Raw genomic sequence first — 15,410 nt, 5'->3', positions numbered from 1 at the left:
GACTTAAGTCGGCAACAACTTAAGGCGGTGCGACGTGCTCACGCTTACTTAATTCAGGGTGACCACTATGCCCTATTAACAAAAGCAAGCGACTTAAGTCAGTAGCGACTTAAGGCGATCTGGCGAGATTACAATTACTCATATAAAGATGACTTCTATATCCCGCAAACAAATTTCACAACCATCGCGCATTGTTTTACTACTGCAAATTTACAGACTAATGAACTCTGAAACAATACGAGAATAACAATGTCGTTTAGGTACTGAGATGGCGTCCTCTAACAAATGTCTGACCATGCTAACCGCGCGCTCAGAGCACGCAAAACGTTTCTCTACTTGGTGATATCTTTCTCAGGAGCGATCGACGAGGAAGGACGACTCGAGGAATCAGGGGCAGCATTCACATCAACCCTTATATCTTCAGGAACAACCACGCCGGGTCTCCTCATCAAGATTCGCCCCGCCCGAATAGCCTTGTCCATGGCTCTGTCGCGCTGGGCTCTGAGAGTAACAGAAGTTTCTTCGGCAACCTTAGCAGCCAGTCGAGCAGTTTCTAACTCCAGGACAATGGATTTCTTGGAAGCTCGGAGTTCTTTGATGGTAGCATCCTTCGCTGATAGCAACTGCTTGAGGCGGGTCACTTCATCCGCGGATTCCTGCACCTTACAGCGTTGATTGTCCAATTCTTCCATTGTAAAGCGGTGACTCCTCTCCAAGATGGTCAACGAGTTGCTAGAATCACGATACAATCTGTCAAGACTGTCACGAGAAGCAACAAGGATACGCTTTTCTTCCTGCGAGCAAAAGTCAACTCCCTCAAAAACCAAGCAAGTAATAGGAACACAGCAAGGCAAAGCACAGTTTTGTAAATCACCTTTTCAGAATTGAGCTGAGCATGAAGAGAAGAACTCAGTGCATTGGCGTCATCCAAGGCAGCGGAGACCTGACCCAGTTCAGTTTGGCTCTGAGAGTACTTCTCCTCAAAGTCAGCGCACCGCTGGACCAATTCAGCCTGATCTCGGGAATGTTTTTCCTCAAGAGTTGAAATCTGCCGAGTCATTCCTAGCAGGAGATAATCAAACAAAAAGGGGTCAGAATGTAAAGAAGTCCACAGTGAAGGCAAAGAGAAGCAAAAAAGCACTAACCAGCGTTGGTTGCCTCCAATTCAGAGACGCGATGTTGAAGTGAGACTGGATTCCAACATGCAAGAGACGAAGCTACTTCTAGGACGGAAGCACCCTGTAACCTCAGCTGGCTAGCCATCCCATCCACCAAAGCCTGATGAAGAGAACAGATGAGTGTAATGACAGCAGTTCATGCAATGTAAAAATCAAGCTAAAATACATCACAGTACCTGGAGGTTGGAAAAGAACGAAGGGATCCCCAAATCAGGAGAGATCAGTTGATAATCAGGCGTAAGGCCACCACCCGAAGCAGCTTGCAACGAACCAGTAGGAATTAGCTCGGTGCCTTCAACAGAGCCAAACACTCGGTCAGTGGGGACGCTGCCCTCTAAAGCGACTCTCTGGTCCAAGGCTTGGGCTACCACCATACAGCCAGAGTGTGGAGGAGATCCCGCATGAACGTCCATGGAAGTACAGGAGGGAGACCCCGCTCGGGCACCCTCGGGGGCTGGGTCATAGTTTGCACTGCCCACTTGAGCCGGATCATCCCCGGCAGCACCCTCGGGGTCTGGGCAGTGGCTTACACTCCCCACCCGAGCCAAGTCATCCCCGGCGACATCCTCGGGGGCTGGGCATGTGTCAGCACCATCCTTGGGGTCCAAGTTCTCTGCAGTAGCCACCTCTAAGGTTGACGGGCCCTCAGCTACTTCCATAGGACCAGGACGATCCAAGTCAGTCTCCCGACCCTCGAGATCGCGCTCTAAGGTCGACGAGGCACGGGATGACCTCAACCCAGCATCAGGCACGTTAGCGCAAACCTCCATTGCACCATCATCCACTGGCTCCGATAACAAGTCCTCTGAGACCATATCCTCAAGAGTCTGATCAAAGTTGGCCAGGGACAGTTCTTGCAGACCAATGAGGGCAGACAAAGCAGGAGAGGGAACTCCACTACTTTCACCGCTGGCGATGAACTGTCGACTATTTTTCCGAGTCAAAGGAATTTCATTTTCTTCCTCCTCGTCATCCACATTGGCAACACAAGCAGCACACCCATTGGGATCAGCAACAGATGGAGCACCCACATTGGGATCAACAGCGGATTGGGAACACCCATTGGGGTCAGCATCAGTAAATCCAGTCGCAGACACTTCTTCAGTAGCAGGAACCGAGGTACCAGCGTCCCGATCCAAACTGGATACTCGCCGAAGGCGTCTTCTTTTCTTCTTCTGCTCATCAGCAGAAGGATCAGGCTGATTGGCTCGGCAAGGGCGCCTCGGGCGAGTACTGACAGGCTTCTAAGTATCCAAAGTCGTATCAGCCTCTGGGAGGGGCGCCACTACCAACGCCCCAGCAGGAGCAGCGTCGGAAGAATCCTCAGCCAGCAAATCAAGCATAGCGCTTATCTCTGCATCACTAGGGTTCAGGGGCACCTCAAAATGGACCTGCCGTTCATCATCAGGAATCTCCCCAAGCGAGGCAACCAAGGCACTAACTTCTTCAGCAGAGGGTCGCACTCTAAGGCCCAAACTGCCATCAGTGACAGGTGGATTCGACACAAAAAGGGTGAAGGCTTTGGGAGGAGGCAGGTTCCAGGCCAAGTATGCCACTGGAGCACCAACATTTGACACTTTGCCCCTAAGGATCATCTCTAGTCGGCTCACCAAGTCTGCAGAGGGAATTCTTCTGTTGGTAACCCGAGTTGAGTCGGCTAGCCCTCGATACAGTTAAGCTGGGTATGCCCTGTCTTTCAATGGCTGAATATTCTTGAACACAAAATCAGTAACCACGGCTTCAGCAGTCAGACCCCTCTCTTTCAGCAGTCCAACTTCAGCTAGCAACACACCTGCCTCAGCTACCTCCTGATCTGTGGGAGACTCGGTCCAGCTTGGGGTGCGAACGTCCGGCTGTCTTCCCGACCGGGAGGGGAGAGAATTCCCATAATTCTCAACTATGAACCACTCCAAGCGCCATCCCTTGATACTGTCCTTGAGAGGGATCTCGAGATATTCAGTCTTCCTCCCGCGGCGCATCTCCAAGCTGGCACCCCCAACCAACTGATGTTGTCCCCCGGCCATCCCAGGGCGACAATGATACAAGTATTTCCACAACCCGAAATGTGGTAGCACGCCGAGAAAGGCTTCGCATAAATGAACGAAAATGGAGATTTGCAGGATAGAATTGGGGTTCAAATGAGTAAAATTAAGACGGTAGAAATCAAGGAGGCCGCGGAAAAAGGGAGAAATGGGAAGGCCAAGGCCGCGGAGAAGGAAAGGGGCATAAACAACGGACTCATGGGTATCCTCAGTCGGAACAGTAAACCCATGGCAAATCCGCCAAGAACAGAGTTCCCGTGGAGGAAGAACCCCGATAGATACGAGGTGGAAAAGTTCAGGCTCAGAAATGGCGGACATGTGGTTACCTGCGAAAGGCAACTGGCTGTTGGGGTCGATTGGAGGAATCACCACAGCAGACGAACTCGAGGTCTTCCTCTTGGGCGCCATCTCGATTCTACCAGCAAGCGGAGTGGGAGGCGAATAGCAGAGAGGATTCGGAAGCGAGAAAGTAAGAACTAGGGCACGGAAAGCAAAGGCGGCTAAAAGCGCAGCACTTATGGGATATTCTCGAGCCAGATACCGTTTCAAAAAGTGCCCAGTCAGCACCCGGCGGTTATTTCCAAAACCCCGGCGTGCCACGTGGTCACCCGACAGTTATTTCCAGAACACTGGTGCGCCACCTCATCACTCGGCTATCATCCTCAAAGTGGCCCGCGCGGCCTGCTATCACTCGGCGTTACCTCTAAAACGCTGACGTCGCCCCCCAGTCACTCGGTGTTACCTCTAAAACGCTGATATCGTATTCAGTCGCTCGGTGTTACCTCTAAAACGCTGACGTCGCCCTCCAGTCACTCGGCGTTGCCTCTAAAACGCTGATATCGTGTTCAGTCACTCGGCGTTACCTCTAAAACGCTGACGTCGCCCCCCAGTCACTCGATGTTACCTCTAAAACGCTGATATCGTATTCAGTCGCTCGGTGTTACCTCTAAAACGCTGACGTCGCCCTCCAGTCACTCGGCGTTGCCTCTAAAACGCTGATATCGTATTCAGTCGCTCGGTGTTACCTCTAAAACGTTGACGTCTCCCTCTGACATCATCTCAAGTCGCTCGACAGTTATCTCTAAAACTCCGACATTGTGTTCAGTCACTCGGCAGTTACTCTAAAGCGCCGACACCATCTACAAAGTTACTCGGCAGCTATTTCTGAAAGCATCAGTTTGATGCCCGAGTTATTCACTTACTGTCTCAAAGGAATTAGCTTCACAAATGAGCAGGACAATCATCAAGGAGAAGCCAACATCATTCTTTCATTAGAAAGGAAGATAACATACTTACAAATCAACTCTTTATAAGTTGATACTTCCCTACTACTACTACATTACATTACTGCTACTACTACTACACTACGCTATACTACTCTACACTACTAAATACTACTACATTATTCTAACTATACTATACTAATATCTAAAAGGCCAGTGGCATCTTGCCACTGGCCCTGCTGCTGCCGCCGCCGCTGCCGCCCCTGGTGCTTCCCCTACTGCTGCCGCCCCGGTTGCTGCCCCTACTGCCGCCGCCGTCACCGTCCTTGCTGCCGCCGCCGCCGCCCTTGCCGCTGCCGTCACCGTCACCGTCGCCACCGCCGCCGCCGTCGTCGTCGTCGTCGTCCTCGTCCTCGCCGCCGCCGTCCGAGTCTTCCTCATCCGAGGAGTACTCCGACTCATCCGAGCCATCGAGCCTGGAGCGCTCGACGGCCCGGATGTACGTCTAGACCTCCGCCGCGAGCCCCTGGGAGTCGTCTGAGTCGTCAGACGACTCACGCAGGGGGATGGGAGCCGGAGACCCCTCAGACTCAGAGGAGAACTCCTCCTCTGAGTACTCCGAATCACCAAACTCCTCCGATGGAGGAGTTGGCTCACGCTTGCGTTTGTTGTTCTTGCCCATGGTGGAAACAAAAGGGAGAGAAGAAAGGGAAGCAACAGAGAACAGCGAGAGATGTGAAAAAGCCAGAGAGACAATGGCGTTATTTATAGAAGGAGAAGGCAACCGCTCACCTCCAACCGCGGTCACTGAACAGTCGCAAAAGCATTCAATAAGCACTCCAACCCGTTTGAAGACGCGTTAGGCGGCTGACGCCGTTTCACACAACACAACACCCACTGGAACTCCAGTCAACAGCGCGGAGGATATGATTACACCCGCCGTCACATCACATTACTACTCAGAAGCAGCCGGCTAAAACACTCAACGTACCAAGTCGTCCCTTGCCCACACCCATTGGGGGGGACATCCAGGAATTATCGGTATATTTTTCAAAACGGTCACATCTGTGCAGGGCACGCAGTGAATACCTCAAGACAAAAATGAGATACCAGTAAGGATCAGAGGAAAGCCAAATATAGCCAGTGAAGTACAAAATATGGCCGACAGAAGCGACGTGAAGACTAGACAGAGAACGTCCATCAAACGTCCAATCAGTCACAGAGCAAATAAATTGCACTACCTAGCAAGATATGGATGGATTGCGAACTCGGCTGCTAAAGACAAAATATATGCTGACCTCTGAAGCATAATATTGATGACATAATGCTGACCTCCAAAGCATAATGCGGATAGATTCATGCCAATTTTTACAAACAGAAAGGATAATTTTCAGCAAAGAGACACAAAAGGAAGACCTTCGAATGGATTATCCTCAAAAATCCATTTGAAGGTCGGGGGCTACACCCATTGGGTGCACCTCCGGTGCACCCCATGGATTACCATTCCAAGCCAAGATAGTGCCGACTTCTAAGGTGTGGGACAAGATTAAAAGGCCGGCCCTCAACCAAAACGCAGGAGCACAAATGGAAATAATTTCTGGGGAAGACCTTCGAGTAGATTATTTTCCAAAATCTACTCGAAGCTCGAGGGCTACACCCATTGGGTGCACCTCCGGTGCACCCAATGAAGTTCAGAATCCTACAAATTGAAATGCCGACCTCTAAGGCACAAGCACGAAACAAAGCTTCGGTCTACGAGTGATCAAAGCAGGAGGAGACAATAAGAAGTCATTTTCTTCAAATCACCTGCAAGCTAGACCTGGGATCTTTGGGCTGATTACCTCTAAATTAACCCAAAGATCGGGGGCTTGTGGGGGATAGATATCCCCTGGGTCCACTAAAAGAGTAAAAGACCTCACGAAAGGCCCAAGGGCCCAATAAATCGTAAGGTCATTCTTTCGTGGGCCTGGGGAGAGACAACCAGCAAAGCAGATCGACATGAGGCCGGATTGGTGCAAACCCAGACGACCCACAACGTCGAGCGAGTGACCACAACAGAGATCCGACTTTCCCGCGTTGGAGCCCGCATGCAGCGGAGCCATGCGAGGATAAGTCGGCAGGGCTACAGGGAGATAAACTCAAGCGGTTCACTATATTTTAGCTACACATTGTTATCATATCCACATGTATTGCCCCACGGTCGAATATATAAGGCCTAGGGGGCACCCCTTCAGAACGATCGACCCTATTACTTAGCCACCCACATCAACTCTCTGCATTCTCAATTCAGAGAGCTCTCTTGTAACCTTGTCCACCAAGCATACTCACCAGGACGTAGGGTGTTACGCGTCTCTAAGCGGCCCGAACCTGCAAACATTGTCCACCGTCCCTCGTGCATCTGGCACGAACCATTTTGCTACAGTCGTCGACACCGTCCTACTCCTAAAAACACCTTGAGGGGCACCCCCGGGTGTGCGGTCGGACCCAAAACACCGATATTAGGAAAGGTTGCTATTTCATCCAAGCACTCCATTTCTAATGTGTTTTTAGTTGAGTCGCTTGGATATAATCTGTTGTCTGTTAGTCAACTGTGTAATATGGGATATAATTGCTTATTCACAAATGTAGATGTATCTGTCTTTAGAAGGAGTGATGGTTCATTAGCCTTTAAGGGTGCATTAGATGGCAAACTTTATTTAGTTGATTTTGCAAAAGAGGAGGCCGGTCTAGATGCATGCTTAATTGCTAAGACTAGCATGGGCTGGCTGTGGCATCGCCGCTTAGCACATGTGGGGATGAAGAACCTTCACAAACTTCTAAAGGGAGAACACGTGATAGGTCTAACAAACGTAACCTTCGAAAAAGATAGACCTTGTGCAGCTTGTCAAGCAGGTAAATAGGTGGGAAGCTCTCATCATACCAAAAATGCGATGACCACATCAAGACCTTTGGAGTTGCTTCATATGGATCTCTTCGGACCCGTCGCCTATCTAAGCATAGGAGGAAGTAAGTATGGTCTTGTTATAGTTGATGACTTTTCCCGCTTCACTTGGGTATTCTTTTTGCAGGATAAATCTGAAACCCAAGAGACCCTCAAGCGCTTCCTAAGGAGAGCTCAAAATGAGTTTGAGCTCAAGGTGAAGAAGATAAGGAGCGACAACGGGACCGAGTTCAAGAACCTTCAAGTGGAGGAGTACCTTGAGGAGGAAGGAATCAAGCACGAGTTCTCCGCTCCCTACACACCACAGCAAAATGTTGTGGTAGAGAGGAAGAACATGACGCTCATTGACATGGCAAGGACGATGCTTGGAGAGTTCAAGACCTCCGAGAGGTTTTGGTCGGAAGCCGTGAACACGGCTTGCCACTCCATAAACCGGGTCTACCTTCATCGCCTCCTCAAGAAGACTTCGTATGAGCTTCTAACCGATAACAAACCCAATGTTTCATACTTTCGTGTATTTGGGAGTAAATGCTACATTCTAGTGAAGAAAGGTAGAAATTCTAAGTTTGCTCCCAAAGTTGTAGAAGGGTTTTTGTTAGGTTATGACTCAAATACAAAGGCGTATAGGGTCTTCAACAAATCATCGGGTTTGGTTGAAGTCTCTAGCGACGTTGTATTTGATGAGACTAATGGCTCTCCAAGAGAGCAAGTTGTTGATCTTGATGATGTAGATGAAGAAGACATTCCAACGGCCGCAATACACACCATGGCGATTGGAGATGTGCGGCCACAGGAATAAAAGGTGCAAGATCAACCTCCTTCCTCAACAATGGTGCATACCCCAACTCAAGACAATGAACAGGTTCATTAAGAGGAGGCATGTGATCAAGGGGGAGCACATGATGATCATGTTATGGAGGAAGAAGCACCTCAAGCACCTCCAACTCAAGTTCGAGCGACGATTCAAAGGAATCATCCCGTCGACCAGATTTTGGGTGACATTAGCAAGGGAGTAACTACTCGCTCTAGATTAGTTAATTTTTGTGAGCATTACTCGTTTATCTCTTCTATTGAGCCTTTCAGGGTAGAAGAGGCCTTGCTAGATCCGGACTGGGTGTTGGCCATGCTGGAAGAGCTCAACAACTTCAAGCGAAATGAAGTTTGGACACCGGTGCCTTGTCCCAAGCAAAACGTTGTGGGAACCAAGTGGGTGTTCCGCAACAAACAGGACGAGCACGGGGTGGTGACAAGGAACAAGGCGAGACTTGTGGCAAAAGGTTATGCCCAAGTCGCAGGTTTGGACTTTGAGGAGACTTTTGCTCCTGTGGCTAGGCTAGAGTCAATTCGTATTTTGTTAGCCTATGCCGCTCACCATTCCTTCAGGTTGTTCCAAATGGATGTGAAGAGCGCTTTCCTCAACGGGCCAATCAAGGAGGAGGTGTACGTGGAGCAACCCCCTGGCTTCGAGGATGAACGGTACCCCGACCACGTATGTAAGCTCTCTAAGGCGCTCTATGGACTTAAGCAAGCCCCAAGAGCATGATATGAATGCCTTAGAGAATTTTTACTTGCTAATGCTTTCAAGGTTGGGAAAGCCGATCCAACTTTATTCACTAAGACTTGTGATGGTGATCTTTTTGTGTGCCAAATTTATGTCGATGACATAATATTTGGTTCTACTAACCAAAAGTCTTGTGAAGAGTTTAGCAGGGTGATGACGCAAAAATTCAAGATGTCAATGATGGGAGAGTTGAACTACTTCCTTGGGTTCCAAGTGAAGCAACTCAAGGACGGCACTTTCATCTCCCAAACGAAGTACACGCAAGATCTGCTAAAGCGGTTTGGGATGAAGGACGTCAAGCCCGCAAAGACTCCAATGGGAACTGACGGACACACCGACCTTAACAAAGGAGGTAAGTCCGTTGATCAAAAGGCATACCGGTCTATGATAGGGTCTTTACTTTATTTATGTGCTAGTAGACCGGATATTATGCTTAGTGTATGCATGTGTGCTAGATTTCAATCCGATCCAAAGGAGTGTCACTTAGTGGCTGTGAAGCGAATTCTTAGATATTTAGTCGCTATGCCTTGCTTCGGGATCTGGTATCCAAAGGGGTCTACCTTTGACTTGATTGGATATTCAGACTCCGACTATGATGGATGTAAGGTCGATAGGAAGAGTACATCGAGGACGTGCCAATTCTTAGGAAGGTCCCTGGTGTCGTGGAGTTCTAAGAAACAAACCTCTGTTGCCCTATCCACCGCTGAGGCCGAGTACGTTGCCGCAGGACAGTGTTGCGCACAACTACTTTGGATGAGGCAAACCCTCAGGGACTTTGTCTACAATCTGAGCAAAGTCCCACTCCTATGTGATAATGAGAGTGCCATCTGCATGGCGGATAATCCTGTTGAACACAGCCGCACTAAGCACATAGACATCCGGCATCACTTTCTGAGAGATCACCAGCAAAAGGGAGATATCGAAGTGTTTCATGTTAGCACCGAGAACCAGCTAGCCGATATCTTTACCAAGCCTCTAGATGAGAAGACCTTTTGCAGGCTGCGTAGTGAGCGAAATGTCTTAGATTCGCAAAACTTGGATTGATTTATAGCATACCTGTGTTTATGCTTTTGATCATGTTCCTTTATGTATTTTGTATGTATTTGTGGTGTTCAAGTTGTACAAACACTCCCCAGACCTCACAAGTCCATTTGCAAGTGCTGCACACATTTAGGGGGAGATGTGCTACAACTTGACTCTTTGGGACTAACCATATGCTTGAGTGTTCTTAATTTAGTCTCAAAGGAGGTTTGAAAGGAAAAGGTGGACTTGGACCATGCAAGACTTCCACTGCACTCCGATGAGAGGGTAACTTATTCCAAGTTCATCTTCATGCTCTTATTGCCTTTTTATTCTTAATTGAAGATTTTGGTGAGGCAATGGGGTTCTAGGGCCAAGATTGATCCCGTTTTGGTGCTTCATGCCAAAGGGGGAGAAAATAAGGCCAAAGCAATAAATGGATCAGCTACCACTTGAGAATTTTGAAAATAGTAGAATAGAGCTTTTGGTTTGTCAAAAATCTCTTATTGTCTCTTTTGTCAAAAGTTGGCCTCTTGTGGGGAGAATGGTTGATTATGGGAAAAGGGGGAGTTTTTGTAATCTTTGATCAATTTCTCCTGGAACAACTCTCTTTCTGTCTCAACAAATGTGTTTGACTTAGAGATAGGAAATTGAGGTTGATTTGCAAAAACAAAACCAAGTGGTGGCAAAGAATGATCCAAATATGCCAAAGTTGATTCAAAACAAATCTGTGTTCTTATTTGCATTGATGTTGCACTTCTTTTAGTTGCTTTTTGTTGTGTTGGCATTAATCACCAAAAAGGGGAGATTGAAAGGGAAATGTACCCTTGGGACATTTCTATAAGATTTTGGTGATTAAGTGGTCCACACAAATGCTTTGAATAATATTTGTGCCAAAGACTTAAGAAGTGCAAATCAAGAGTAAAGGTATGTTTCTAAGACTTAGTACATTGTTTTGGAGACTAATGTATTGTGTCTAAGTGCTAGAAACAGGAAAAGACCAATTTGGAAAAGACTTGGCTATGCAGCCAAGACTCTGCGCAGTCTGGGAGCACCGGACAGTGTCCGGTGCGCCAGCTGGCTCTGGCGAACTGGCTGCTCTCAGGTTTTGTCGGCGGCGTACGGCTATAAATCACCGGACTGTCCGATGGTGCACCGGACTGTCCGGTGAGCCATTGGTCAGCCGGGCCAACGGTCGGCCGTGTAATCCGTGCACGACGCGTGGCAGAGCCAACAGTCAGAAGGGGGCACCGGACTGTCCGGTGTACACCGGACAGTGTTCGGTGCGCCAACGGCTCTGGATCTTCAACGGTCGGCTGCGCCAAAACGGGAAAGAAATCCGCACCGGACAGTGTCCGGTGGTGCACCGAACTGTCTGGTGCGCCAGTTGACAGAAGGCAAGAATTGCCTTCCTAGAATGCTCTCAACGGCTCCTAGCTGCCTTGGGGCTATAAAAGGGACCCCTAGGCGCATGGAGGAGAAAACCAAGCATTCTCTAAGCATTCCTAAGCACCAAGACTCCAATTCCGCGCATTCGATTCTTTGTGATAGCAACTAGAGCTCCATTTGAGTAGAGAACTCTCCGGGTTGTGTTGTGAGCTCGAGTTGTGACTTGTGTGCGTATTGGTGCTCTGATTTTGTGTCTTGTGTGCGTTGCTCATCCCAGCCTTACTTCCGTGCTTCTTTGTGAACATCAAATTGTAAGGGCGACAGGGTCCAAGTTGTGGAGATTCCTCGCAAGCGGGATATAGTAAACAAAGCAAAACACCATGGTATTCAAGTGGGTCTTTGGATCACTTGAGAGGGGTTGATTGCAACCCTCGTCTGTTGGGACGCCACAACGTGGAGTAGGCAAGTGTTGGACTTGGCCGAACCACGGGATAAACCACTGTGCCTATCTGTGTTGATCTTCTTGTGGTTATCGTGTCTTGCAAGAACTCCTCTCTAGCCACTTGGCTTTATTGTGCTAACTCCTAATCAAGTTTTGTGGCATTAAGTTTCAAGTTTTTACAAGATCACCTATTCACCCCCCCTCTAGGTGCTCTCAGTATGTGAGTTCTGATCCTGGCACGTACATGGTTTGCATTCGGTTTACCTTCCAAAACCGGGTGTGACAGGGACGGAGTTTAAGAACTCTCAAATCGAAGGCTTTCTTGAGGAGTAGGGCATCAAGCATGAGTTCTCTTCTCCCTACACACCTCAACAAAATGGTGTAGTGGAGAGGAAGAATAGAACTCTACTGGACATGGCAAGGACCATGCTTGATGAGTACAAGACTTCAGACCGGTTTTGGGCTGAGACGATTAACACCGCATGCTACTCCATCAACCGGCTCTACCTTCACTGAATCCTCAAGAAGACATCATATGAACGCCTCACCGGTAAAAAGCCCAATGTTTCATATTTTAGAGTCTTTGGTAGCAAATGCTTTATTCTTGTTAAAAGAGGTAGAAAATCTAAATTTGCTCCTAAGGCTGTAGAAGGCTTTTTACTTGGTTATGACTCAAACACATGGGCATATAGAGTCTTCAACAAATCCACTGGATTAGTTGAGGTTTCTTGTGACATTGTGTTTGATGAGACTAATGGCTCTCAAGTAGAGCAAGTAGATCTTGATGAGCTAGATGATGAAGAGGCTCCATGTGTCGCGCTAAGGAACATGACCATTGGGGATGTGTGCCCTAAGGAATCCAAAGAGCCTCCACAAGCACAATATCAACCATCATCTTCAAATCAAGCATCTCCACCAACTCAAGATGAGGATCAGGCTCAAGACAATGAAGAAGAAGATCAAGAAGATGAGCCACCTCAAGAGGAGGACAATGATCAAGGGGGAGATGACAATAATCAAGACAAGGAAGATGATCAAGAAGAACAGGGTCAAAGACAGCCACACCCAAGAGTCCACCAAGTGATTCAAAGAGATCACCACATGAACTCCATCCTCGGCGATATTCATAAGGGGGTAACTACTCGATCTCGAGTCGCTCATTTTTGTGAACATTACTCTTGTGTCTCCTCTATTGAGCCATACAAGGTAGAGGATGCACTAAGAGATTCGGATTGGGTGCTGGCAATGCAAGAGGAGCTCAACAACTTCACAAGGAATGAGGTATGACATTTAGTTCCACGTCCTAACCAAATGTTGTAGGTACCAAATGGGTATTCCACAACAAGCAAGATGAGCATGGTGTGGTGACAAGGAACAAAGCCCGACTTATGGCCAAAAAATATTCACAAGTCGAAGGTTTGGATTTCGGTGAAACCTATGCACCCGTAGCTAGGCTTGAGTCAATTCATATATTACTTGCCTATGCTACTCACCATGGCTTTAAGCTTTACCAAATGGACGTGAAAAGTGCCTTCCTCAATGGACCAATCAAGGAAGAGGTCTATGTTGAGCAACCTCCCGGCTTTGAAGATAGTGAGTACCCTAATCATGTTTATAAACTGTCTAAGGCGCTTTATGGGCTCAAGCAAGCCCCAAGAGCATGGTATGAATGCCTAAGAGATTTCCTTATCACTAATGGCTTCAAAGTCGGAAAGGCCGATCATACACTCTTTACTAAGACCATTGCAAATGATTTGTTTGTATGCCAAATATATGTTGATGATATCATATTTGGGTCTACTAACAAATCTACATGTGAAGAGTTTAGTAGGATCATGATTCAAAAATTCAAGATGTCTATGATGGGGGAGTTGAAGTATTTTCTAGGATTTCAAGTCAAGCAACTCCAAGAGGGCACCTTCATCTGCCAAACAAAGTACATACAAGACATACTTACCAAGTTTGGAATGAAGGATGCCAAGCCCATCAAGACACCCATGGGAACCAATGGGCATCTCGACCTCGACACGGGAGGTAAATCCGTAGATCAAAAGGTATACCAGTCGATGATAGGATCTTTACTCTATTTATGTGCATGTCGACCGGATATTATGCTTTCCGTATGCATGTGTGCAAGGTTCCAAGCCGATCCTAAGGAAGTTCACCTTAGGACCGTGAAAAAATCATGAGATATTTAGTTTATACACTTAAGTTTGGTCTTTGGTACCCCAAGGGATCCACTCTTGATTTAATAGGATACTCAGATGTTGATTGGATAGGGTGCAAAATTGATAGGAAGAGCACATCAGGGACTTCTCAGTTTCTGGGGAGATCCCTGGTGTCTTGGGCTTCAAAAAAACAAAACTCAATAGCTCTTTCTACCGTCGAAGCCGAGTATATTGCCGCATGCCATTGTTGTGCGCAATTACTTTGGATGAGGCAAACCCTCAGGGACTATGGCTACAAATTGAGCAAAGTTCCTCTCCTATGTGACAATGAGAGTGCCATCCGCATGGCGGATAATCCCGTTGAACACAGACGCACTAAGCACATAGCCATTCGGTATCAATTTTTGAGGGATCACCAACAAAAGGGGGATATCGAGATTGCCTATGTTAGTAGAAAAGAACAATTAGCCGATATCTTTACCAAACCTTTAGATGAGAAAACCTTTACCAAACTTAGGAATGAGCTAAATATTCTTGATTCCCGGAATTTTGATTGAGACATTGCACACATAGCTCATTTATGTCTACGACTAATGTGTTTTCAAGTATATTCCTATGATAAGTCATAGATTGAAAGGGAAATGGAGTCTTCGGCGAAGACAAGGCTTCCACTCCACTCTATCGGTATCATTTACCCTTCGCCATCACTCCATATCACTCTCCACTATGGTATAATCTTCACTCATATTTATTTGTACCATTGGGGGAGAAAGTAAAAGGGCTCTCAAACGACTCCGTTTTTGGCGATTAATGCCAAAGGGGGAGAAATATTAAGCCCAAAGGAAAAGGACCGCACCACCACCAATTTCAAAATTTTCCATTGATATATTTTAATATATATTCAAAGATTTTTTTTCAATTGGTATCTAAATCTTTTTTCATATTGGTAAAACCCTCTTGAACACTAAGAGGAGAATTCCATCAAGGGAGTTTTGTTTAAGTCAAAGGAAAAGCATTTGAAACAGTGGGAGAAAATTTCAAATCTTGAAAATGCTTCTTGCAATCTAATTCATATACCTTTGACTATTTGCAAAAAGACCTTGAAAAGATTTTTCCAAAAGATTTTGCAAAAACAAAACAAGTGGTGCAAATGTGGTCCAAAATGTTAAAAGAAAGAAAGCAATCCATGCATATCTAGTGAAAGTATAAATTGGTTTATTTCCAAGCAACCTTTGCACTTGCCTTACGCAAACTAGTTCATTTCTGCACTTATATATTTGATTTGGTTTGTGTTGGCATCAATCACCAAAAAGGGGGAGATTGAAAGGGAAATAGGGTCAAACCTTTTCCTAAATAATTTTGGTGGTTGAAATGACCAACACAAATAATTGGACTAACTAGTTTGCTCTAGATTATATATTCTACAGGTGCTAAAGGTTCAACACA

Source organism: Zea mays, chromosome 1 (genome assembly GCF_902167145.1).
Source record: "Zea mays cultivar B73 chromosome 1, Zm-B73-REFERENCE-NAM-5.0, whole genome shotgun sequence".
NCBI classification, from domain to species: Eukaryota; Viridiplantae; Streptophyta; class Magnoliopsida; order Poales; family Poaceae; genus Zea; species Zea mays.
The sequence above is the reverse complement of the archived record's forward strand: the minus strand, read 5'-3'. Positions refer to the sequence as shown.